Raw genomic sequence first — 27,072 nt, forward strand, 5'->3', positions numbered from 1 at the left:
TGATATACCACGGCTGTCACCCAGTCAGAAAGCCATGGTATACCAGGGGTATGACAAAAAAATGTATTTACTGTTTTAATTACATTGATAAGCAGTTTATAATAGCAATAAGTCACTCAGCGGGCTTGTGGTATATGGCCAATAAACCACGGCTCACAGCTGTATCCAGGCACCCCGCGTTGCGTCATGCTTAAGAACAGCCCTTAGCTTTGGTATATTGACCATACACAGTGGTTGCTCCACTAAAAGTTTTGCAATTATGCTGCGGGGCTTAGAAGTAATTTATGGTTTAGTACGGTACCCTGCGTCCCTACTTCATTGCTCCAGACAAGCGCAAGGGGGCGTTAGAGCACTGCTTATGCTTTTAGGTCCCAAGGCGCTACTGTGTCTCTGTAGTACTGTAGCCTACTCCCGACCAGTCACCTTGTACAGCGCCTTAGTATCGCAGCGGTCTAAGACACTGCATTGCAGTGCAAGCTGTGTCGTTACAGACGCTGGTTCAATACCTGTGCTGGCGTCGACTGGGAGATCCATGAGATGACTTTAGGTTTTTGGTTTCTCTCCCTCTAAAAACATAAATCATTCTAAATAACAAACTGGCTTTATTTACAAATAAGTAGCAATGTCTCACCCCATGTTCAATAATGGCTTTTTTTTTATTTGAAAACAAAATAATCTCCAAAATATTGTTATTTTTTAAACAAAGTGATTTATTATTATTATTATTAATTTAGAAATGTATATAAGCCCCTTGGATATTCTCACAGATATATTATTATCCCTGTTATTAGCAGTACAATATATATTGGTCATATTGGTCATGGCTCCCGAGTGGCACATAATGAAAAGCACACATTTCTAAATCCCTAACTCTAAAAGTAATTGGAAAGGTAGATTCAAATTATTTGTGACATTGTGGTTACAATAAAGAATGTAAACAAGATGCTGTGTTTTTATTTACAGTTGTGATGGACAGCTGGTGGCATTTTGTAAACAGGTTTTCAAACACTTGTAGCCCGATTTAGCAGGACAATAGACTCTTTATAGCCCGGCTACTGTAGGTGTGAAAGTCACACGTTTCCAGTACTCCTCACCCCCGCCCCAAACTCCACCCTCAACACAATTACCAATCAAAAATTAGCTGTTTATCTAAAGAAAATGACATTGCGACCAAAGAGAACAGACGGAATGGACATAGTTTTCATGAAGCCAGCTTCTTTCTATGGTGCTACCCGTTCCAGGGTTTGGACCGTAACCACCAGCTTCTTTCTATGGTGCTACCCGTTCCAGGGTTTGGACCGTAACCACCAGCTTCTTTCTATGGTGCTACCCGTTCCAGGGTTTGGACCGTAACCACGAGAGGACTTGAAAATGAGCCAGAGCTGAGAGGATCACCAGAACTAAAGGTATTTTGGTTTCAGTGCATTTTCTTCAAAAAAAAATGTATATAGCCTATCAATGTTTAGGCATACTGTGTAATAAAATTGATAATTAAATAAAGGTTAAAAATAAAAATGATTGTATACTAAAAACGTGAACGTGTTTTTGCAGAGCATACAGCCTTGCCGACAACCATCCGTGGACATCAGTGGACAAAGGGCTGGACAACAGGCCGCAACGAAAAAACGCATGGTCGCCAAGAAAGCGGTTAGTTTTTCTAGATTCTTAAAATGTGTACACAGCATTTGTGTGCTGGAATTCATTATTGATCTACCGTTTCTATCATAGGCCTCTGTAATGGATGGGGGCTCTGGGCGGTACCGTTCTGCTCATCTGATGAAAGAGCACATGGATCAGATTCTAACTTTGAAGACCGAGATCGAGTCATTGAAGGTAGACCAGCAGAAAGAGAAACAGTATCGGAGGGCAGAGATATGGGTAACAGCTGATGCATTGGTCCAGAGCCAGGCGGCATTGGCAGAGAGTCAAGCGGAGAATGACGTGTTGAAGAGGGCGAGGAACGAGATGGAGTCACAATCCATGCCAGGCACACCTGTGAGCTCTGGAACTTCACCTCAGACAGGCAGAGTCAACATACCTGGCGAGTTCATCAGGTTGTCGGTTCACCCTGACATTTCCATTCCTCTTCTGACAACAGAACTTGACCAACTGCTCACCAGGCACAGCAAGGGCCGGCCGGATCGTTATGTTGTTCTACTATAGCCTAATAAACAAATGCAGATGGCTTATATCTTCAAAATGCTTTATTATCCAAATGTAAAAGCATATACTGTACAGTACTGTATATATTCATCAGCATCTCTATGCTTTCGTTAATAAAATAATGACAAAATACTCTTTCAAAATGGCGATGTTTATTTAGTTATGGATCCATAACGAATTACTATGGGAATAAATATTACTGAATTACAGAAATATTGGAACAAAGTTGTCTAATGAAGGAAAACAAATTGTTGCTTACTGGAAAATACTCTTTCAAACACACGGTCACAGTGTACAGCACCATTATGGCTATTAGCAGGTAGCTGGACAATAGACTTGCCAAGAAGGAGGGTGGGGGGAGAATTCTATCGTCAAATGTATTTCTTAGTTAGGTTGGCTGTATCACAAACGGCCGTGATTGGTTGCAATTTCAGTTTAATCCACCAGAAATGACAAAACAAATAATACAACACAAAGTATTATTATTATGGGAGTCCCATAGGGCGGCACACAATTCACCCAGTGTTTCTCTCCCTCTAAAAAAAAGAAATAAATGTTTTAGCCTTAAGACATATTATTTTGGCCTTCATTCAGATTACAATTGCTCACTTATTATTTTTTTTTTAAATGAAATAACCTCCAAAATATCGTTATAAATGATCAAGTTGATGGCAGTCATAGAGCCGGCACCTACATAAAGCTGAGTGACTCACTCATTCATGGCTTTGGATCAAAATCAATAAGTACCAACATTCTTTTTTTTAGTATTTAATAAAGAAATATTTTGGTTATAATAGCCCATTATAGTCTATTAGCAGGACAATATACCTTTACCAACACTTCTCTGTATTTTGATACTTTGTGGATGGGGCCTCCCGAGTGTTTAAGACACTGCATCGCGGTGCAAAATGTGTTGCTACAGATGCAGGTTCGATACCCGTGCCGGCCGCCACCGGGAGACCCATGAGGCGGCTTTTGGTTTTAATTTACAATCCTCTAATCCTCTATATGTAATTATTGGAGGAGAGTCACGTCATATTGTTCGATATACTGTAGGCGACATGAGTCTCACTAGTGTTGAGCAATGTGCTGTTAAAAGTGGTGTAGGTCTTATTTATTTAAAGAACATATTGAAGTTAAAAGCAATTGGATTTGAAGCAATAGCCTACAGCTATTTTACCACCATTTCTTTTAACCTTTATTTAACTAGGCAAGTCAGCTAAGAACACATTCTTATTTTCAATGACGGCCTAGGAACAGTGGGTTTACTGCCTTGCTCAGGAGCAGAACGACAGATTCGTACTTTGTCAGCCCCAGGATTCAAACTATCAACTTTTTGGTTACTAGTTTAACGCTCTAACCACTAGGCTACCTGCCTAGTCACGCTGCTCTGCTCAGAACGTCACATTTTTACCTTGTCAGCTCGGGGACGCAACCTTACGTTAACTAGCGCAACGCTCTAACCACCTGCTTTACGTTGCCAAGGTAAGTTGCTAGTTAGCATTAAACTTATCTTATAAAAAAACAATCAATCAATCATAAACACTAGTTAACTACACATGGTTGATATTACTAGTTTATCTAGCCTGTCCTGCTTTGCATATAATCGTACATGCAGCAGTTTGGGTCGCCTGGCTCGTTGCGAACTGTGTGAAGACTATTTCTTCCTAACGAAGACAGCTGACTTCGCCAAACGGGGGATGATTTAATAAAAGCGCATTTGCGAAAAAAAGCACAATCGTTGCACGACTGTACCTAAGCATAAACATCAATGTCTTTCTTAAAATCAATACACAGAAGTATGTATTTTTAAACCTGCATATTTAGCTTAAAGAAATCCAGGTTAGCAGGCAATATTAACCAGGTGAAATTGTGTCAGTTCTCGTGCGTTCGTTGCACACAGAATCAGGGTATACAGAATCTGGGTCGACAGAATCAGGGTAGACAGAATCAGGGTAGACAGAATCAGGGTATACAGAATCTGGGTCGACAGAATCAGGGTAGAAAGAATCAGGGTATACAGAATCTGGGTAGACAGAATCAGGGTAGACAGAATCAGGGTATACAGAATCAGGGTAGACAGAATCAGGGTATACAGAATCTGGGTAGACAGAATCAGGGTAGACAGAATCTGGCTCGTTGCGAACTAATTTGCCAGAATTTTACGGAACTATGAAATAACATTGTAGGTTGTGCGATGTAACAGGAATATTTAGACTTATGGATGCCACCCGTTAGATAAAATACGGAACGGTTCCGTATGTCACTGAAAGAAAAATGTTTTCGAGATGATAGTTTCCGGATTTGACCATATTAATGACCTAAGGTTTATTGTATTATAGTTAAGTCTATGATTTGATATTTGATGGTAGGCAGCAGCAGGCTCGTAATAGTCAAAGGTATATGGTTTAGAGAGAAATAGTCGACGCGTTATAATTCCTGTAATAACTTGCGGCTGAACTTGAAAGGGGTTCCTTCGTTATTTTACCGTTCATGTCTTCAATAGAGAATGTCTTGATCTACTTCAAACAATGTCTGTGTTTTGTGCTTAAACCGCCTCGGCGTTTTGATACCCGTGTAAATCTCACTAGGTAACGTTTGTCAACATATTTTCATAAATCCACTCTACAATTTTTTTTTTTTTATCTTCGCCTATATTGATCAGAGTTATATCCTATGGATATCTACACAGTTATACAATTGGCAAGGTGGTGTAAGCCTAAACCAAACACAGACCTTATTTTAAATTAATCTAAAAATATCCTATGGAATAAATGAAGGAACCGCTTTTCAGATTTTGCTAGAAGGTGTCATGGGAATTATGACTCGCACTTTGGTAGTCAATTCTTACCATGCCCATTATTAAAATATTATTTCCTGCATATAGAAATGACAGTTTTTGTTTTCAGCATTCATCACAGGTAACTTAAACTCTATTTTTATTATTCAAACAGTTGAGAGTATTTGTCTCCTAAGCAGACTCTTCAGTATTGTTGTCACTTCAGAGCTGTGTGTGTGTGTGTGTGTGTGTGTGTGTATATATACACTGCTCAAAAAAATAAAGGGAACACTAAAATAACACATCCTAGATATGAATGAATGAAATAATCTTATTAAATTATTTTTTCTTTACATAGTTGAATGTGCTGACAACAAAATCACACAAACATAATCAATGGAAATCCAATTTATCAACCCATGGAGGTCTGGATTTGGAGTCACACTCAAAATGAAAGTGGAAAACCATACTACAGGCTGATCCAACTTTGATGTAATGTCCTTAAAACAAGTCAAAATGAGGCTCAGTAGTGTGTGTGGCCTCCACGTGCCTGTATGACCTCCCTACAACGCCTGGGCATGCTCCTGATGAGGTGGCGGATGGTCTCCTGAGGGATCTCCTCCCAGACCTGGACGAAAGCATCTACCAATCCTGGACAGTCTGTGGTGCAACGTGGCGTTGGTGGATGGAGCGAGACATGATGTCCCAGATGTGCTCAATTGGATTCAGGTCTGGGGAACGGGCGGGCCAGTCCATAGCATCAATGCCTTCCTCTTGTAGGAACTGTTGACACACTCCACCAACGTCCAGACTCTGTCACGTCTGTCACATGTGCTCAGTGTGAACCTGCTTTCATCTGTGAAGAGCACAGGGCGCCAGTGGCGAATTTGCCAATCTTGGTGTTCTCTGGCAAATGCCAAACGTCCTGCACGGTGTTGGGCTGTAAGCACAACCCCCACCTGTGGACGTCGGGCCCTCATACCACCCTCATGGAGTCTGTTTCTGACCGTTTGAGCAGACACATGCACATTTGTGGCCTGCTGGAGGTCATTTTGCAGGGCTCTGGCAGAGCTCCCCCTACTCCTCTTTGCACAAAGGCGGAGGTAGCGGTCCTGCTGCTGGGTTGTTGCCTTCCTACGGCCTCCTCCACGTCTCCTGATGTACTGGCCTGTCTCCTGGTTGCGCCTTCATGCTCTGGACACTACGCTGACAGACACAGCAAACCTTCTTGCTACAGCTCGCATTGATGTGCCATCCTGGATGAGCTGCACTACCTGAGCCACTTGTGTGGGTTGTAGACTCCGTCTCATGCTACCACTAGAGTGAAAGCACCGCCAGCATTCAAAAGTGACCAAAACATCAGCCAGGAAGCATAGGAACTGAGAAGTGGTCTGTGGTCCCCACCTGCAGAACCACTCCTTTATTGGGGGTGTCTTGCTAATTGCCTATAATTTCCACCTGTTGTCTATTCCATTTGCACAACAGCATGTGAAATTTATTGTCAATCAGTGTTGCTTCCTAAGTGGACAGTTAGATTTCACAGAAGTGTGATTGACTTGGAGTTACATTGTGTTGTTTAAGTGTTCCCTTTATTTTTTTGAGCAGTATATATATATATATGTATATACATATAAAAAATCATAATAATAATCGTCAGATTAATCGGTATCGGCTTTTTTGGCCCCCCAATAATCGGTATCGGCATTGAAAAATCATAATCGGTCGACCTCTAATTGAAGGCTATCAAATACTTCTCAAAGATGCCCTTTGGCGTGCCTGATGAGTTTTTGCCAAGCCTCACCACCTGGGGGCGGCCCATCAGAAAGTCCAGTATCCAGAGGGAAGTGTTTAATCCCAGGGTCCTTAGTGATGAGATGGGAGGGCACTATAGTGTTGTACACTGAGCTGTAGTCAAAGAAACAACATTCTCACGCAGGTGTTCCTTTTGTCCAGCTGGGAAAGGGCATTGTGGAGGGCAATATCAAATCAAATGTATTTGTCACGTGGCGAATACAACAGGTGTAGTAGACCTTACTGTGAAATGCTTACTTACTAGCCCTTAACCAACAATGCAATTTTAAGAAAATAGAGTTAAGAAAATATTTACTAAATAAACAGAAGTCAACAAAAAAAGTGACACAATAAAATAACAATAATGAGGCTATATACAGGGGGTACCGGTATGGAGTCAATGTGCGGGGGTACAATGCAAATAGTCCGAGTGGCCATTTCATTCATTGTTTAGCAGTCTTATGGCTTGGGGATAGAAGCTGTTAAGGGGCCTTTTGGACCTAGACTTTTTGCTCCGGTCCTGCTTGCCGTGTAGTAGCAGAGAGAACAGTCTATGACTTTGGTGGCTGGAGTCTTTGACAATTTTTTGGGTCTTCCTCTGACACTGCCTAGTATATAGGTCCTGGATGGCAGGAAGCTTGGCCCCAGTGATGTACTGGGCCATTAGCACTACCCTCTGTAGCGCCTTATGGTTGGATGCCGAGCAGTTGCCATACCAGGCGGTGATGCAACCGGTCAGGATGCTCTCGATTAGAGGTCGACCAATTAATCGGAATGACTGATTAATTAGGGCCGATTTCAAGTTTTCATAACAATCGGTATTTTTGGCCGCCGATTTCTTTTTTTATATATATATATATATTTTATAAATATTTTTTAACTAGGCAAGTCAGTTTCGAACACATTCTTATTTTGAATGACGGCCTAGGAACGGTGGGTTAACTGCCTTGTTCAGGGGCAGAATGACAGATTTTTACATTGTCAGCTTGGGGATTCAATCTTGCAACCTTACGGTTAACTAGTCCAACGCTCTAACCACCTGCTTTACATTGCACTACATTGTTACGCGAATGCAGTAAGAAGCCAAGGTAAGTTGCTAGCTAGCATTAAACTTATCTTATGAAAAACAATCAATCAATCAATCATAATCACTAGTTAACTACACATGGTTGATGATATTACTAGTTTATCTAGCCTGTCCTGCGTTGCATATAATCGATGAGGTGCGCATTCGCGAAAAAGGCCTGTCGTTGCTCCAACGAGTACCTAAGCATAAACACTAATGTCTTTCTTAAAATCAATACACAAGTATATATTTTTAAACCTGCATATTTAGTTAATATTGCCTGCTAACATGAATTTCTTTTAACTAGGGAAAATGTGTCACCTCTGCAACAGAGTCAGGGTATATGCAGCAGTTTGGGCCGCCTGACTCGTTGCGAACTGTGTGAAGACTATTTCTTCCTAACAAAGACAGCTAACTTCGCCAAACGGGGGATGATTTAACAAAAGCGCATTTGCGAAAAAAGCACAATCGTTGCACGACTGTACCTAACCATGAACATCAATGCCTTTCTTAAAATCAATACACAAGTATATATTTTTAAACCTGCATATTTAGCTAAAAGAAATCCAGGTTAGCAGGCAATATTAACCAGGTGAAATTGTGTCACTTCTCTTCCGTTCATTGCACGCAAAGTCAGGGTATATGCAACAGTTTGGGCTGCCTGGCTCGTTGCAAACTAATTTGCCAGAATTTTACGTAATTATGACATAACATTGAAGGTTGTGCAATGTAACAGGAATATTTAGACTTATGGATGCCACCCGTTAGATAAAATACGGAACGGTTACTTATTTCACTGAAAGAATAAACGTCATAGTTTACGGATTCGACCATATTAATGACCTAAGGCTCGTGTTTCTGTGTGTTATTATATTATAATTAAGTCTATGATTTGATAGAGCAGTCTGACTGAGCAATGGTAGGCAGCAGCAGGCTCGTAAGCATCCATTCAAAACAGCACTTAGTGCGTTTGCCAGCAGCCCTTCGCTATGCATTGCGCTGTTTATGACTTCAAGCCTGTCAACTCCCAAGATTAGGCTGGTGTAACCGATGTGAAATGGCTAGCTAGTTAGCGGGTGCGTGCTAATAGCGTTTCAAACGTCACTCGCTCTGAGACTTGGAGTAGTTTTTTCCCCTTCCTCTGCATGGGTAACACATCTTCGAGGGTGGCTGTTGTCGATGTGTTCTTGGTTCGAGCCCAGGTAGGAGGGAGGAGAAGGACGGAAGCTAAACTGTTACACTGGCAATACTAAAGTGCCTATAAGAACATCCAATAGTCAAAGATATATATGAAATACAAATCGTATAGAGAGAAATATTCCTATAATAACTACAACCTAAAACTTCTTACCTGGGAATATTGAAGACTCATGTTAAAAGGAACCACCAGCTTTCATATGTTCCCATGTTCTGAGCAAGGCACTTAAACATTAGCTTTCTTACATGGCACATATTGAACTTTTACTTTCTTCTCCAACACTTTGTTTTTGCATTATTTAAACCAAATTGAACATGTTTAATTATTTATTTGAGGCTAAATTGATTTTATTAATGTATTATTAATGTATTATAGTTAAAATAAGTGTTCATTCAGTATTGTTGTAATTGTCATTATTACAAATAAATAAAAAAGAATCGGCCGATTAATCGGTACCGGTTTTTTTTTGGGGGGGGGGGGGGGGGGTCCTCCAATAATCGGCATCGGCGTTGAAAAATCATAATCGGTCAACCTCTACTCTGGATGGTGCAGCTGGAGAACTTTTTGAGGATCTGGGGACCAATACCAAATCTTTTCAGTCTCCTGAGGGGGAAAAGGCGTTGTCGTGCCCTGTTCACGACTTTCTTGGTGTGTTTGGACCATGATAGTTTGTTGATGATGTGGACACCAAGGAACTTGAAACTTTCGACCCACTCCTCTACAGCCCCGTCGATGTGAATGGGCGTGTTTTCGGCCCTCCTTTTCCTGTAGTCCACAATCATCTCCTTTGTCTTGCTCACGTTGCGGGAGAGGTTGTTGTCCTGGCACTACACTAGAGATTGCGTCATCTGTGGATCTGTTGGGGCGATATGCGAATTGGGGTGGGTCCAGGGTGTCTTGGATGATGGTGTTGATGTGAGCCCTGACCAGTCTTTCAAAGCATTTCATGGCTACAGATGTGAGTGATAGTCACTTAGACAGGTTACCTTGGGGTTCTTGGGCATGGGGACTATGGTGGTCTTCTTGAAACATATGGGTATTACAAACTGGGTCAGGGGGAGGTTGAAAATGTCAGTGAAGACACTTGCCAGCTGGTCAGGGCATGCTCTGAGTACACGTCCTGGTAATGGCCCTACGGCCCTGTGAATGTTGAACTATTTAAAGGTCCTACTCACATCGGCTACGGAGAGCGTGATCACTGAGTCATCCAGAAAAGCTGGTGTTTTCATGCATGGTTTAGTGTTGCTAGCGTCGAAGCGAGCATAGAAGACATTTAGCTTGTCTGGTAGGTTTGCTGGGCTGCTCATACCTGGGTTTCCCTTTGTAATCTGTGATAGTTTGCAAGCCCTGCCACATCTGGTAGCCTAGTGGTTAGAGTGTTGGGCTATTAACCGAAAGGTTGCAAGTTCAAATCCCTGAGCTGACAAGGTACAAATCTGTTAGTCTGCCCCTGAACAAGGCAGTTAACCCACTGTTCCTAGGCTGTCATTGAAAATAAGAATTTGTTCTTAACTGACTTGCCTAGTAAAATAAAAAAACATCTGGCCAGTACAGTAGGATTTGATCTTAGTCCCATATTGACACTTTGCCTGTTTGGTGGTTCGTCGGAGGGCGTAGCGGGATTTCTTATAAGCGTCCGGATTTGTGTCCCGCTCTGTGAAAGCAGCAGCTTTAAATTTGGCTAATCAGAAAGTAGCACAGCACATGGCTCTGTTTCATTCTGCCACAGTGGACATGGCTCTGTTTCATTCTGCCACAGTGGACATGGCTCTGTTTCATTCTGCCACAGTGGACATGGCTCTGTTTCATTCTGCCACAGTGGACATGGCTCTGTTTCATTCTGCCACAGTGGACATGGCTCTGTTTCATTCTGCCACAGTGGACATGGCTCTGTTTCATTCTGCCAAAGTGGACATGGCTCTGTTTCATTCTGCCACAGTGGAGGAGACTGATGTGGAAAAGGAGGAACACACTGTACCAAGCAGCAGAAGGACGTGACAAGCTAGAGATTACCTGGGGAGGGAGGGTTGGGTGGGTGGCCATTGTTGCTGACCAAATCAGAGCCAATTAGGCTGGTAAATGTTTCCATATCACTTTTAAGACAGCATTAATTTCACACATTGTCAGAAATGTAACTTTGAACTTTCACACAGCTTGTTGCCTATCACCATTTTTAGACATTGGATGACATTTCGGAGATGTCAGACGTTTGCAAATATGGCAAAAGTGGAGTGTATTGGATGAGCATTAGCTGGCGACATGGACTCCCACCTCAAGCAAGAGGATATGTTGCCAGATGCCAAAATAAAATCTGATTTGCTGTAGTACATGTACTGTACATGCCGATGCTGTAGCCCATCATGCATTGTGACCACACAGTAGCGCCATACAATCCATCCATTGTGGCAACAGTCTGCTAACCAGGAGGAGTGTTCTCTCAGTGTTTATACAGATGAGCCTCCCCGTGTTGCGCTCCCTACAAGCAGCATATTGTTTTAATATCTTGCTTTCAGCTCAGAGTGTGTAATGGCAATTTGAGAAGGAGCGCAGCCCCCACGGTGGCTGTGTTTTAATTGGTCGCTCCAGGGCATTCAGTGGCCTCTCCTCTCTCCTGTTCTGAGACGTCAGTCTGACCAGGTCTGTTTCTCCAGCTGCTGGTTTACCCCCCTTCTCACCCCCTCCACATTTCTCTCTTCCCTCTCAGTCTTTTGAATACATGTGCAATCACACACACGCATTCACGGCCACACACTCACTCAAAATCAAATCAAAGTTTACTGGTTGCCTACACAGTTCAGCAGATGTTATAGCGGGTGCAGCCAAATGCTTTTGTTACTGGCTCCTAACAGTGCAGTAAAAATGTCAAACAAGTACACAAATAAGAATAACAAATCATCAACAAGAAATCATGAATGTCAGGAGGAATCCAGTTAACAACCCACACAACTCACACACTCACTGAGAGTTTTCCAATATTCACAACAAAAATAGGTTCTGTTTTTCACCTTCACACAGAGTGGCATGTCCAAAGGCCACGTCCGCCTGTCTCCCTCGGCCCCTCTCCTCTCTCCTTGTATCTTTTCTTTTCCAGGGTGCACAGTTTGACCCTGGTTACCCTGATCCAATCAATATGGCTCTCGGGGTCCAATGTCAGATGTCTCAGCACACTAATTGAATTCAACAACTCAGCTTATGCATGAATGGAGGGGCTATAGGCACATTAGGCAAATATGCAGCATTGTTGTTTTAATTTGGGACATTAGAAGAATTTCTATTAGTAGAATTTCTCCAACTTTATCATGAAAAGTGGATCGAATCATTTGTTTTGGATCCTGAATCTTGCTAACCTGTGAACAGAGGGAATATGTTAATTTAAATTCAGAGAGGAGAACCCACAGAGAGCCCAGAACAGAATCAACCCTGCTTCTCATAGGACTGAGGAATTGGTGGGTAGGAGTTAGGGGGTTGGTGGTATGGGGGTGAAGGGTAGTGGGGGTAAGGGGATGAAGGGTAGCTAGCTGGCTTACTAACTGTGAGAACTAGTCGGAGCGCTCAGCCTGTCTTCTGCCTCAAAGGCCCCGGCAAAAATCCCTGGGCTCAAGAGGATATCCCCCCAGCAAGAGGAATTACATGTTGGCCCTATCATTCATAGCTATTGTATGGCATTACAGTAGTCAGCAGCACTTTGAAGAATTTAGATGTTCAGAAAATCTAAGTTATTCTGTCATTCATTGAATGTGTTCAGTTGTTTAAATATATATATATATATAGATCATAGCTAATATACACTGCTCAAAAAATAAAGGGAACACTTAAACAACACAATGTAACTCCAAGTCAATCACACTTCTGTGAAATCTAACTGTCCACTTAGGAAGCAACACTGATTGACAATAAATTTCACATGCTGTTGTGCAAATGGAATAGACAACAGGTGGAAATTATAGGCAATTAGCAAGACACCCCCAATAAAGGAGTGGTTCGGCAGGTGGTGACCACAGACCACTTCTCAGTTCCTATGCTTCCTGGCTGATGTTTTGGTCACTTTTGAATGCTGGTGGTGCTTTCACTCTAGTGGTAGCATGAGATGGAGTCTACAACCCACACAAGTGGCTCAGGTAGTGCAGCTCATCCAGGATGGCACATCAATGTGAGCTGTGGCAAGAAGGTTTGCTGTGTCTGTCAGCGTAGTGTCCAGAGCATGGAGGCGCTACCAGGAGACAGGCCAGTACATCAGGAGACGTGAAGGAGGCTGTAGGAGGGCAACAACCCAGCAGCAGGACCGCTACCTCCGCCTTTATGCAAGGAGGAGCAGGAGGAGCACTGCCAGAGCCCTGCAAAATGACCTCCAGCAGGCCACAAATGTGCATGTGTCTGCTAAAAGGGTCAGAAACGGACTCCATGAGGGTGGTATGAGGGCCCGACATCCACAGGTGGGGGTTGTGCTTACAGCCCAACACCGTGCAGGACGTTTGGCATTTGCCAGAGAACACCAAGATTGGCAAATTCGCCACTGGCGCCCTGTGCTCTTCACAGATGAAAGAAGGTTCACACTGAGCACATGTGACAGACGTGACAGAGTCTGGAGACGCCGTGGAGAACGTTCTGCTGCCTGCAACATCCTCCAGCATGACCGGTTTGGCGGTGGGTCAGTCATGGTGTGGGGTGGCATTTCTTTGGGGGGCCGCACAGCCCTCCATGTGCTCGCCAGAGGTAGCCTGACTGCCATTAGGTACCGAGATGAGATCCTCAGACCCCTTGTGAGACCATATGCTGGTGCGGTTGGCCCTGGGTTCCTCCTAATGCAAGACAATGCTAGACCTCATGTGGCTGGAGTGTGTCAGCAGTTCCTGCAAGAGGAAGGCATTGATGCTATGGACTGGCCCGCCCGTTCCCCAGACCTGAATCCAATTGAGCACATCTGGGACATCATGTCTCGCTCCATCCACCAACGCCACGTTGCACCACAGACTGTCCAGGAGTTGGTGGATGCTTTAGTCCAGGTCTGGGAGAAGATCCCTCAGGAGACCATCCGCCACCTCATCAGGAGCATGCCCAGGCATTGTAGGGAGGTCATACAGGCACGTGGAGGCCACACACACTACTGAGCCTCATTTTGACTTGTTTTAAGGACATTACATCAAAGTTGGATCAGCCTGTAGTGCGGTTTTCCACTTTCATTTTGAGTGTGACTCCAAGTCCAGACCTCCATGGGTTGATAAATTGGATTTCCATTGATTATTTTTGTGTGATTTTGTTGTCAGCACATTCAACTATGTAAAGAAAAAAGTATTTAATAAGATTATTTCATTCATTCAGATCTAGGATGTGTTATTTTAGTGTTCCCTTTATTTTTTGGAGCATTGTAGTTATATTTTCATCCAAGTTGAAACATTTACTACCTTACCAACCTGCACAGATATTGTATTCCTGAAAAGTTCTGTATGCACTTTTTCTGTAAATTGTCATTATGTTAACCAAATGGTCCCTCATTAAAACATTATTTGAGTACATCAAGAGAAAAGCAATCCCAGAAGGCTGTTCTATTCAGGAAAAATGCTTATGAATTGCCAGTAAAGATCTGTGTGGATTAGCTCTGAGAGTCCTGGCGAGGAGGGATTGTGGTTCAGAAAGAGTCTGCTAACTAAACTAATTAATCTCAGTCAGCACTCTGAGCATCCTCATTAATGAAGCATTCGGACTGGGTCACGACACAGTTTGGTGATTTGGATCGTTATTCAGAGGTTCAGCGGTGGCAGGGCTGATACGGTGACCGTATTACCGCCACACCGGCAGTCATTAGTCATGACCGTTTAGTCATGGTAGTTAGGCTTCTCCAAGCTCTGATGCTGCTAATGGTCATTAGTAGCCTATCAAACTTGCTAACTGCCTGGTACTCAGCACTCTATTGTCCCTCTAATCACTCTGACATCAATGCAAATGTAACTGAAAATCAAATCAAACACTTCATATGAGCACATGAGCTCATGTTGCGCAGAATTTCAATGCAATTGCGTGAGGAAATGCGTGAGTTTTGAGAGCCTGTATTAAAAAGGATCCCATCAGCTTTCTATAGGCTAGGCCTACTATATTTATTTCTCAACTTTCCAAATATTAAGCACATTGCTTCTCTTTACAACAGAGGTATAGCCTACCTGGCTGGCATGAAAATGAACCACGGGGAAAGGATCCTCCATTCACTATTTAAGTGCATAGATGACATGTCTTTTTTTCCCCCTGCCCCTGTTCCGAGACGGGTGCATGATAATGGTCTATTCTAAATCAAAACTAATTCCACACATATATTATGTAGTATATGTAAAGACTAGATTAAATCAAGAATAGTCTGATGGGTGACAATATTAGCCTATCACTTGTGAATGATATATTATCACTTGTGAATGATGCCCAGCTTGTGTGCAGTAAGGAAAGAAACAGCGCATGCCTTTTTTTGGTGACTTTTTCAAATCATAGTCACACACCTCCATGTAGCCTAGCCCATAGGCCTATATGTTTTGATTGTGACTAAGGTTTGTATCACAACTTAAGTGGCCAAATAATTTCTTAAAATTAAGGACATAAATCCGCTTTACAACCGGAGTAGAGCCTAACTGGCATACATAAAATGCACCTTTATAATAAAGCATTACATGCACAATCACATTTGCGTTTACTTTTGAGAATGGTGTTTTCCTGTTAATGGATTGCATTTTGGAACAATCGCGCAGTGGTTTAAGTACTTAAGTAAAAATACTTTAAAGTACTACTTAAGCCATTTTTGGGGGTATCTGTACTTTACTTTACTATTTATATTTTTGACTACTTTTACTTCACTACATTCCTTAAGAAAATGTTGTACTTTTTACTAGAGCTCGACCGATTAATCGGAATGGCCGATTTAATTAGGGCCGATTTCAGGCTTTCATAACAATCGGTATTTTTGGCCACTGATTTGCCGATATTATTATTGTTTATTTTTTATTTTTTACACATTTTTTACACCTTTATTTAACTAGGCAAGTCAGATTAAGAACACATTCTTATTTTCAATGACGGCCTAGGAACGGGGCTTAACTGCCTTGTTCAGGGGGGATTTGGGGATTCGTTTTTGCAACCTTCCAGTTACTAGTCCAACGCTCTAACCACCTGCCTTACATTCCACTCCACGAGGAGCCTGCATGGCAGGCTGACTACCTGTTACGCGAGGGCAGCAAGAAGCCAAGGTAAGTTGCTAGCTAGCATTAAACTTATCTTATAAAAAACTATCAATCATAACATAATCACTAGTTACTACACATGGTTGATGATATTACTAGTTTATCTAACGTGTCCTGCGTTGCATATAATCGATGCGGTGCCTGTTAATTTCTCATCGAATCACAACCTACTTCGACAAATGGGTGATGATTTAACAAGCGCATTTGCGAAAAAAGCACTGTCGTTACACCAATGTACCTAACCATAAACATCAATGCCTTTCTTTAAAATCAATACACAAGTATATTTTTTTAAACCTGCATATTTAGTTAATATTGCCTGCTAACATGAAATTGTGTCACTTCTCTTGCGTTCATTGCACACAGAGTCAGAGTATATGCAACAGTTTGGGCCGCCTGGCTCGTTGCGAACTAATTTGCCAGAATTTTACGTAATTATGACATAACATTGAAGGTTGTGCAATGTAACAGGAATATTTAGACTTATGGATGCCACCCGTTAGATAAAATACGGAACGGTTCCGTATTTCACTGAAAGAATAAACGTCATAGTTTACGGATTCGACCATATTAATGACCTAAGGCTCGTATTTCTGTGTGTTATTATGTTATAATTAAGTCTATGATTTGATAGAGCAGTCTGACTGAGCGATGGTAGGCACCAGCAGGCTCGTAAGCATTCATTCAAACAGCACTTTCGTGGGGTTTTGCCAGCAGCTCTTCGCAATGCTTCAAGCATTGCACTGTTTATGACTTCAAGCCGATCAACTTCCAAGATTAGGCTGGTGTAACCGATGTGAAATGGCTAGCTAGTTAGCGGGGTGCGCGCTAATAGCGTTTCAAACGTCACTTGCTTTGCATGGGTAACGCTGCTTTGAGGGTGGCTGTTGTCGATGTGTTCCTGGTTCGAGCCCAGGTAGGAGCGAGGAGAGGGACGGAAGCTATACTGTTACACTGGCAATACTAAAGTGCCTATAAGAACATCCAATAGTCAAAGGTATATGAAATACAAATCGTATAGAGAGAAATAGTCCTATAATTCCTATAATAACTATAACCTAAAACTTCTTACCTGGGAATATTGAAGACTCATGTTAAAAGGAACCACCAGCTTTCATATGTTCCCATGTTCTGAGCAAGGCACTTAAACGTTAGCTTACTTACATGGCACATATTGCACTTTTACTTTCTTCTCCAACACTTTGTTTTTGTTCTTATTTTCCTCAATTAAGTTGGAAAAATAGGATGATCGAGCAGCAGTGAGGGCTCTTCGATACTGCACGGTACTGTCTTTCCAAGCTAGTCGGAAGACTTCCAGTTTGGTGTGGCGCTATTTCCGTTCCAATTTTCTGGAAGCTTGCTTCAGAGCTTGTGTATTTTCTGTATACCAGGGAGCTAGTTTCTTATGACAGATGTTTTTCATTTTTAGGGGTGCAACTGCATCTAGGGTATTGCGCAAGGTTAAATTGAGTTCCTCGGTTAGGTGGTTAACTGATTTTTGTCCTCTGACGTCCTTGGGTAGGCAGAGGGAGTCTGGAAGGGCATTAAGGAATCTTTGGGTTGTCTGAGAATTTATAGCACAACTTTTAATGCTCCTTGGTTGGGGTCTGAGCAGATTATTTGTTGCAATTGCAAACAAAATAAAATGCCCCAGGGCAGTGATCTGTGTAGGGTGCTGTCTTTCGGATGGGACGTTAAACGGGTGTCCTGACTCTCTGAGGTCATTAAAGATCCCATGGCACTTATTGTAAGAGTAGGGGTGTTAACCCCGGTGTCCTGGCTAAATTTCCAATCTGGCCCTCAAACCATCACAGTCACCGAATAATCCCCAGTTTACAATTGGCTCATTCATCCCCCTCCTCTCCCCTGTAACTATTCCCCAGGTCATTGCTGTAAATGAGACCGTGTTCTCAGTCAACTTACCTGGTAAAATAACGGATAAATAAAAAAATAAAATAAAAAATTGAGGCATTATCAAGTGCTTGTCAAATTGTGAATGAGAGACTGATGAAGTGTGTACAGCCTGCACAAAAAAGAACACTGCAAATCTCATGCCTTTCATGCAACTTTTGTATTAAAAATCAGAAACATATAGCCCAACATTTGTATCACAACTAAAGTTGCATAAATAACTCTAAATTAAGTAAATAGGAGGACCTGTTTCTTTGTTAACCGCTCAACACAGAATAGCTGCATGTGCAGCTCCCATCATCGTTTTGGAGAAAATATCCTATTTTATTCAGCTATGTTCAATTTTATTCATCATACTATAAAATTATTTCATGGAACTCTAAGAAAATCTTTTATACTAAATGAACTAGTGTAGCACACAGCCATATGGCATAGCCAGATCCGGACCTAACATAAGGACAACTCAGTATGCTATTCTGTTCTTCTGAAATATATTTTGTTTCATATCATGTTTCTTTAGACCTGTCTAAAATAAATAATGGATTTATTGTGCAGGTGTAGGCTATATAACATGGATTTATTAGACTTTTTAAAATGTAGATGTTCCAAAGGTCTGCATCAGTGGCTTTTATGCTATGCATGGAAGCCAGGAGATGCTAAATATGTTTATGTTACAGTTTTTTCTGATTGCTTAGGCATTATCTTTAAAACTCTACACACTAATCACAAAACCTTACACCAAACCAGCAAAACATTATACATCTCTTGCAAAAGCAAACAATTCTTGCAAAACTCTTCAAACTCTTTAAAAAAAAATGTTTTTACGTCAATACAGTACACACAAACCATCATTCGAATAAGCACACGAAGCTCGAACTACGCACTGATAGTATAAATGAAAAACACTTGTGGCTTTTGATTTTTCTGTGTGCAGGGTATAGCAGTTTGCAATAAAGAACAGAAAAACTGCATATGCTTTCCGTTCCTCCCATGTATTTTTCAGCGATTGAACGTTAGCTAGCAGAACAGAAGGCAAGGGAAGATTAGCAACTTGTCGCCTGATCCACGCAAGGCACCCTGATCTTTTGCCTCAATCTCAGTTTCCTTCTCCAGCGAATCACGGGGATCTGGGCCTGGTCGGGTGGCTGTAGTATATCCCTCTCATCAGACTAATTGAAGAAAAACTCCTCGTTCAATTTGAGGTGAATAATCCCAGATCTGATGTCCAGAAGGTCTTAACGGTCATAAGAGACGGTAGCATCTGCTTCTAGCTCCATGACTCTCTGAAAGAGACAAGACAAAACAATGTAGCACAGTAGGAAAAAACAGGGATCAGTCAATATGATGTAGCTCCATACACTTCCAGATCCAATACCAATGATAGGATAGTATAGCTTACCTGCGCATATTCATATCTCAGTTGTTTTACACTGTCTGAGTTTCTTTCGAAAGGGACTCTGTACAGCTGCTTCATCATAATTATATTGCGTTTCAGTAGACAAGACAGTGCAGAGACTCACTGTTGATGTTTTGGAATATGGTGTTATCTACCATTATGTGGTCCTGCAGTTCTCTGAGTCTGATGCAGTTATTTGCAATGACCATATTTACAATGTGGGTCTCCTGCTCTGGGGTGAACAGTCGACCTCTTCCACCAGATACTGGTTTTCTTGTAGTTCTGTAAAAACATTTGAATGGTTTTAGTGATAGATCCTTCTCATTATGAACGTACAGTACATATTACTGTACCAGTAAGACTACAGCACTTATAGTTACTTACCGGTTCTCATTTCGAAATATCCGGATGATACATGCAACAGTATAGCGGCTCAGATTTGGTTGAACCTGTTGCCCAGCCTCCCTCATGCTCATCCGGTGGTTGACAACATGGTCAACCACAGTCGCTCTATTTCATCAGTTATTGCGTTCCTGACTCCTCTTCCTCTTCCCCTCCTCTCCTCCCCCGTCTTACTTCACCTCTTCCTTCTCCTCCTCTTACTTCTTCACCTCCTCGTTCTCCTCGTCCTCTTCTTCCTCCTCCTCGTCCTCCTCTAGTTCTTTCCCCTCTTACTCTCCGTCCAATATTGGCCTCCATTGTTGTCCAATCTAAATGCTTACCTGTGACCTATTTATAGTGCTCAATCTCTGATTTGTAAGTGAACTCATTATCTAAAAGTGTTTTCACGTGTCGATGTGGAAAGGCAATTGGCGAAATAGTGTAGCAATGTAGAGACCAATGTTTACAGTTTTGCTAGAAGTGTGTTATTAAATTGCAAACTGAGTGTAAAGCAGTGAGTTGTGTTTACAGTTTTACAAAAAGTCTGTTTATAAAATTACAAACTGAGTGTAAAGCAGAGAACATGCATTCAGTTTGGCACACTTGGTAATTGCATTGGCTACAAGTGTTAATGGTTTCAGAGATAGTGCTTCAAGAATCACTGTTAGTGTTTAAGCATTCAGGAAAAAAATTTGATTAACGGTCAATTACCGTGAGACCGGCAGTTATTTCCATGACAAGAACCAGCTGACAAAATGTAATGACCGCCACAGCCCTAGAAGTAACGCCAGCCCAGACCTCGCTCTGTTGCATTGTTATGGCCGTGGCAAAACTCTTCGTCAGCTCACTCTCTGCTAAAGTCCAGACACTGGTATGGCGCCTGGGCTTTCCCATGACCAGCCGCCCTAGAAGAATAAAGCAGGCTGACATTTTATTTTGGTCTTCCTCTACAATATTTTTACAGTACGTCATACAGTACGCTATAGCAGTGAAGGCGTAAAGAAAGAGTAGTACTATATCTTGCTGAGCTAAAGTTTGCTTACGCTGGGTGTTGTTTTGGAGAGGGGGGACTGGGGAAGTGAAGAGGGCGGAGTGGCGTGGAAGAGGAGTGTACCTAACTAACCATGGCATTTCAGTCCCCGTGATGCACTGTTTATCTTTCACTGATCTGGCGTTGGCAGCATACCGGTATTTAGGGCTATGCTTTGATGTTAGTATCTACAGTATGCAGGGATTTTTTTCTCAGACCATGTGAGTTTTGCTTGGCCTTTTTGTTTGGGTGGACTTGACTCACTGCCTTGATGATTAATACACCAACGTGGAGTTAAACCCTCTGCAAATCCCATTAAAGCCCATCCACTCCCTCACACTGGTCTGATCAATGATTAATGCAGTCCCCAGGTGTCAGTCCTGTTAGCAGACTGTCTCAGCACCTCAGGGGGGTGAGCGCCCGGCTTGGTCTGACCACTCCCGACCCCATGCTATGTTTTTCAAGACTGATCATAAGACTTTGTATCATACATCTACAGAAAGCTGTTGATTTTTTTTTATTGAAAGATATGGATTTCAGTGAAGGTCTTTTCACTGTTTTCTTCTGCGGGTTCTATCCTAGATTTCATCACCCAATTGTCCTCGGGTCACAATCAAGCACCTTTGCGTTAAACACAGCAAGCTCTGCACATTAATCATGAATGATTTTCTGTCAGGGATAAGAGAAAGGGGTTGTGTGTGTGTTCTCTGTGTGTGTGTGGCTTCTACTTAAGAGAGAAAGAGTGCACTCTATTAACCATTTGACAGTTGAAGACCTCCCACTCATAGAGACCTGCTCTGATTCTCTCCCAATTACAATGTGCCAGGGAAAAGGAAGGGGTGTCTTGAGGGCGGCCGTTATCGTTTAAATGAAGCTGTCTGTCACCTCGCACACGAACAGAAGGCCACAACAGCTCTCACCTGCCTGACTCTGCCCAAATTAAAACAAATTGGAAGGGGATCCTTTTATGCTATGATTTTTATGAGAGCATAGACAATGAAAACAATGTCAAAATATGTATTTCTTTCATCAAAGCTGACCTTTAATGGCATCTTTACCATATTGAAACAACCCCTCCACTTTCAGTCACTCTTCAGTGTGGTATGTTTCTCAACAGTGTTACTGAATTATTGCCATGTTGTGAAGGTGTCAAGGTTCCATCGTGTGTAATGAGAGTATGTAGCTTAGTGTATTTTCACCTGAAAAAAAGGATGATCATCAGTTTAGAAACATGTTTTTATAGTTTGACCAATGTACTTGGTACATTTGATTACCACTGTGGGAAAGGAAAGCAATCCTCCATGAGTAGTCCTATTTTGTGGGTCTCTAGTCCAAAGTGAAAAGTGAATTTGGAACGCTTCTCAAAGGACTTTTAACCATTAGAGATTATTTCTGCATGATGACTCTGGCAACCGATGAAACACGTGTGATGAAAGTAACAGTCTTTGCATACACAATCATGTCAATGAGGTAATCTGGCCAAGTTTTTTTTCTTTTGATTTAGCTACAGACCACTAAAGAGATTGGACTGTAGATCCAGAAGCTTCAGTTACTATGGGGCTTAAAGCAAGATCACTGTAGTTGGTCTTGCTTCTGTACAGTTTCAGATTCAAACAGAAGGTTTAAAGCTGAAATATGTAACTTTTTGGTGACCCAACCAAATTCACATAGAAATGTGTGTTATAGGTCTGTCATTCTCATTGAAAGAAGCGGTAGATCTATTATGTGTGCGCTATTTCTATGCTTCCCGTTCTTAAGTTTTGGTTTTGTACACCAGCTTCAAACACCTGAAAATACAATATTTTGGGTTATGGAAAATATATTTCACAGCAGTTTAGATAGTACAATGATTCGATACACGATAATTGCTTGTTTTGTCACATAAACTGAAATTAGGTGAACTACAAAAATTATAAACGCAACATGTAAAGTGTTGGTCCCATGTTTCATGAGCTAAAAAAAAGCTAATTTCTCTCAATTTTTGTACACAAATTTGTTTACATCCCTGTTAGTGAGCATTTCTCCTTTGCCAAAGTGTGGCAAATCAAGAATCTGATTAAACAGTAAGATCATTACACAGTTGCACCTTGTGCTGGGGACAATAGAAGGCTACACAACACAATGCCACAAATGTCTCAAGTTTTGAGGGAACATGGATTTGGCATGCTGACTGCAGGAATGTCCACCAGAGCTGTTACCAGATAATTTAATGTTAATTTCTCTACCATGTCGCCTCCAACGTAGTTTTAGAGAATTTGGCAGTACATCCAACCGGCCTCACAATCGCAGACTACGTGTATGGCATTGTGTGGGCGAGCAGTTTGCTGATGTCAACGTTGTAAACAGAGTGCCCTGTGGTGGCGGTGGGGTTATGGTATGGGCAGGCATAAGCTACGGACATCAAACACAATTGCATCTTATCAATGGCAATTTGAATACACAGAGATACCGTGATGAGATGCTTGTCGTGCCATTCATCTGCCATTGAGTCCCATTGTCGTGCCATTCATCTGCCACCATCACCTCATGTTTCAGCATGATAAGCACAGCCCCATGTCGCAAGGAAAATGTAAATGTCCCAGTTCTTCCATGGCCTACATACTCACCAGACATGTCACCCATTGAGCATGTTTGGGATGCTCTGGATCAACGTGTACGACAGTGTGTTCCAGTTCCCGCCAATATCCACCAACTAAGCACAGCCATTGAAGAGGAGTGGGACAACATTCCACAGGCCACAATCAACAGCCTGATCAACTCTATGCGAAGGAGATATGTCACGCTGCATGAGGCAAATGGTGGTCACACCAGATACTGACTGCTTTTTCTGATCCACGCCCCTACCTTTTTTTAAAGGTATCTTAAAATCCATCGATTAGGGCCTAATGAATTTATATCAATTGACTGATTTCCTTACATGAACTGTAACTGAGTAAAATCTTTGAAATTGTTGCATATTGCGTTTATATTTTTGTTTGGTATATTAGAATTTTAGCATCCAGGAAATGGCGGAGTGATTTCTGCATAGTGCATCTTTAATTACACTGCCTGGTTAACCTTCGCGAAGTAGAATGTCTTTCACATTGAAATAACAGACCAGAAAAAAGTATTGAAACGCATACTGAAGGTAACTGAGGCTGGTTAAGAGAATTAATTATTAAATAATGCATTGAAATGTATAAACAGTGAGGTTTGACAGAGATGACTGATGTGAACATCTGAAATTAGTGCAAACACATGCACTGCACATACACTACCGTTCAAAAGTTTGGGGTCACTTAGAAATGTCTTTGTTTTCCATGAAAAAAATCCATGAAATTAGTTGCAAAATGAATTGGAAATATAGTCAAGACGTTGACAAAGTTATAAATAATGATTTTTAATTGAAATAATAATTGTGTCCTTCAAACTTGTCTTTCGTAAAAGAATCCTCCATTTGCAGCAATTACAGCCTTGCAGACCTTTGGCATTCTAGTTGTCAATTTGTTGAAGTTCTGAAGAGATTTCACCCCATGCTTCCTGAAGCACCTCCCACAAGTTGAGTTGGCTTGATGGGCACTTCTTACGTACCATACGGTCAAGCTGCTCCCACAACAGCTCAATAGGGTTGAGATCCGGTGACTGTACTGGCCCTCCATTATAGACAGAATACCAGCTGACTGCTTCTTCCCTAAATAGTTATTTCATAATTTGAAGCTGTGCTTTGGGTCATTGTCCTGTTGTAGGAGGAAATTGGCTCCAATTAAGCACTGTCCACAGGGTGGACAGTGCTTGGCATGGCGTTGCAAAATGGAGTGATAGCCTTCCTTCTTCAAGATCCCTTTTACCCTGTACAAATCTCCCACTTTACCACCACCAAAGCACCCCCAGACCATCACATTGCCTCCACCATGCTTGACAGATTGCGTCAAGCACTCCTCCAGCATCGTTTCATTTTTTCTGCGTCTCACGAATGTTCTTCTTTGTGATCCGAACTCCTCAAACTTAGATTCAAGATGGCGTAGCAGTGGGATGTCTGTTTTGATTGTCTTGTCCCATCTTGTCCCGTCCCTTGTATATATCGTTTTTCTTCATACATATTTTTATTATTTTTTATCTCATTGTCCATCTACAGACTGAACATACTCTCCTGCAACCCGCCTCACCCAATGTGGTATGGATCTGCTATTTTTACACTTTTGAACCGGAACCCCCTTCAGAAGCTAACCAGCTAACTAGCTAGTAGTCAGTAAGCCAATGCTAGCGGTCAGCCTCAGCCTGGGCAACTCCTGGGGTGTCTTCCATTTTACATGTTAGTAATTTAGCAGATGCTCTTATCCAGAGCAACTTACAGGAGCAATTAAGGTTAAGTGCCTTTCTCAAAGGCACATCGACAGATTTTTCATCTAGTCAGCTCAGGGATTGAAACCAGCGACTTTTCGGTTACTGGCCCAACGCTCTTAACCGCTTGGCTACCTGCCACCCTAGTCGTTTAGGCCTCTATTGCCAGTAAACTAAAGCTTCCCCATTTTACATTCCCCAGTAGTGGAGTGTTTTTTGTTAAAATACACATTCATCCACATTGCTCTAGGCCAGAGCTTGGGAGAAGTCCTCACTGCCAAGCCTTAAACAAATAGTTGGCATTCTGATAGGCGCCTGTGATACCAGTCACCGAGGAAGAGGGGGGGAGGAGTGCAATGTATCTCTGTTCTTATAGGCTTATGGGGCCCCTCTGCTGTTGCCTATGTTTACTTATGAATTGCTGAGCGCTTGTTTATTAAGTTTCCTCACTCCTCTATGAAAAATGTGTCTTGTTATTTTCAGTCCATCTCTGTAGATTACGGAAACAAATAGCTTTTGCTTGCATGGTGCTTCGCAAATCATTCTTATTGGTGTACTTTTAGTTTAAATGTACTAATGTCTCGTCAAGTGAGGGGAATAATTCAATGCAGCACATGGAGCGTTTCTTACCATGACCTCTATTCTTAAATTATAATCCCATCAACCTAACCATGAATTATTTTGTCAGGGAAGCATCAGTGGTTGTACAGTTGCTACTAATTTAATTGCCTATGAGTTGACGCTAGGCTTTCTTTTCATCCAACCACGGGACGTCGTCAAGACAACCACAGATGACAAAGGGCTTTCTCAGTCTATTCAGTGATATGAAAGAGAGGCTGTTTTGTGTGACGGAGATCAGTGGAGGCTGCTGAGGGGAAGACAACTCATAATAATGGCTGGAATGGAGTCAATGGAATGGCATCAAACACGTGGTTTCCATGTGTTTGATACCATTCCATTGACTCCATTCTAGCCATTATTATGAGCCGTCCTCACCTCAGCAGCCTTCACTTACAGATATGTAATAACACATGCAGTAGGTGGTAAGGTATGCAGCCAGGGTACAAACGCATGAATAAGCCTGTTTCTCCCCCTCTTCAGCCTCCTGTGATGGCAACACAAAGACGTACATTATCAATATCCTATTCACAGGATGATAATAACGCCATATGGTCTGAATAAAACATATTGACACAATCACACAACATAAATTCCTCTTTAATCTCACTTCCATTGTAGCTACTTCTGCTCTGCAGAACACTTGTGGCCGAACTGCTAAATGCCAACTATATTTCACTTGCAAATGGATTGGTCAACCTGATCATGTTGGTTTGGTCTTTAAAGTTCACAGCAGAGAAAAGAGGAAAGAGTGTAAAAGATAGATAGAAATCCAGGAAGACAATGTGTTTTTACTTTGTTATTTTCTGCATTCACACGCTCCTCAAAAGTTCAAATTTTGCTCAGATCGTTCCCTGAAGAACCCCACAGTCAGTAGTGTTGTCTGTAATTTGGTTGGAGTAGTTGACTCCTGTCCTGGTGCTGTGGCCACAGCAGAGTCAACAGGACCTGTCCACCAGCCACTCAGTAGGGCCTGAACCAGCCTCTCAACAGGAACTGACCACCAGCCTCTCAGCAGGACCTGACCACCAGCCTCTCAGCCGGATCTGACCACCAGGCTATCAGTTGGTTTGACCACCAGCCTCTCAACAAGACCTGACCACCAGCCTCTCAACAGGACCTGTCCACCAGCCTCTCAACAGGACCTGACCACCAGCTTCTCAACAGGACCTGACCACCAGCTTCTCAACAGGACCTGATCA

The 27,072-nt window shown here is 42.1% G+C and overlaps 1 protein-coding gene and 1 long non-coding RNA gene across 4 annotated transcripts in view; one reads left to right on the plus strand and one right to left on the minus strand.

The window, feature by feature from the left end:
• The window catches only part of LOC115165422 (plexin-B1), a 92,487-nt gene that overhangs the window by 21,555 nt on the left and 43,860 nt on the right, over positions 1-27,072 (plus strand). The window lies entirely within an intron of this gene.
• On the minus strand, positions 18,833-19,797 carry LOC115165423 (uncharacterized). The gene is made up of 2 exons (XR_003870170.1): positions 19,525-19,797; positions 18,833-19,408 (listed from the first exon to the last, which is right to left on the minus strand). It is a non-coding gene; the product is annotated as an uncharacterized LOC115165423 (long non-coding RNA).

This window comes from Salmo trutta, chromosome 28 (assembly GCF_901001165.1).
Source record: "Salmo trutta chromosome 28, fSalTru1.1, whole genome shotgun sequence".
NCBI classification, from domain to species: domain Eukaryota; kingdom Metazoa; phylum Chordata; class Actinopteri; order Salmoniformes; family Salmonidae; genus Salmo; species Salmo trutta.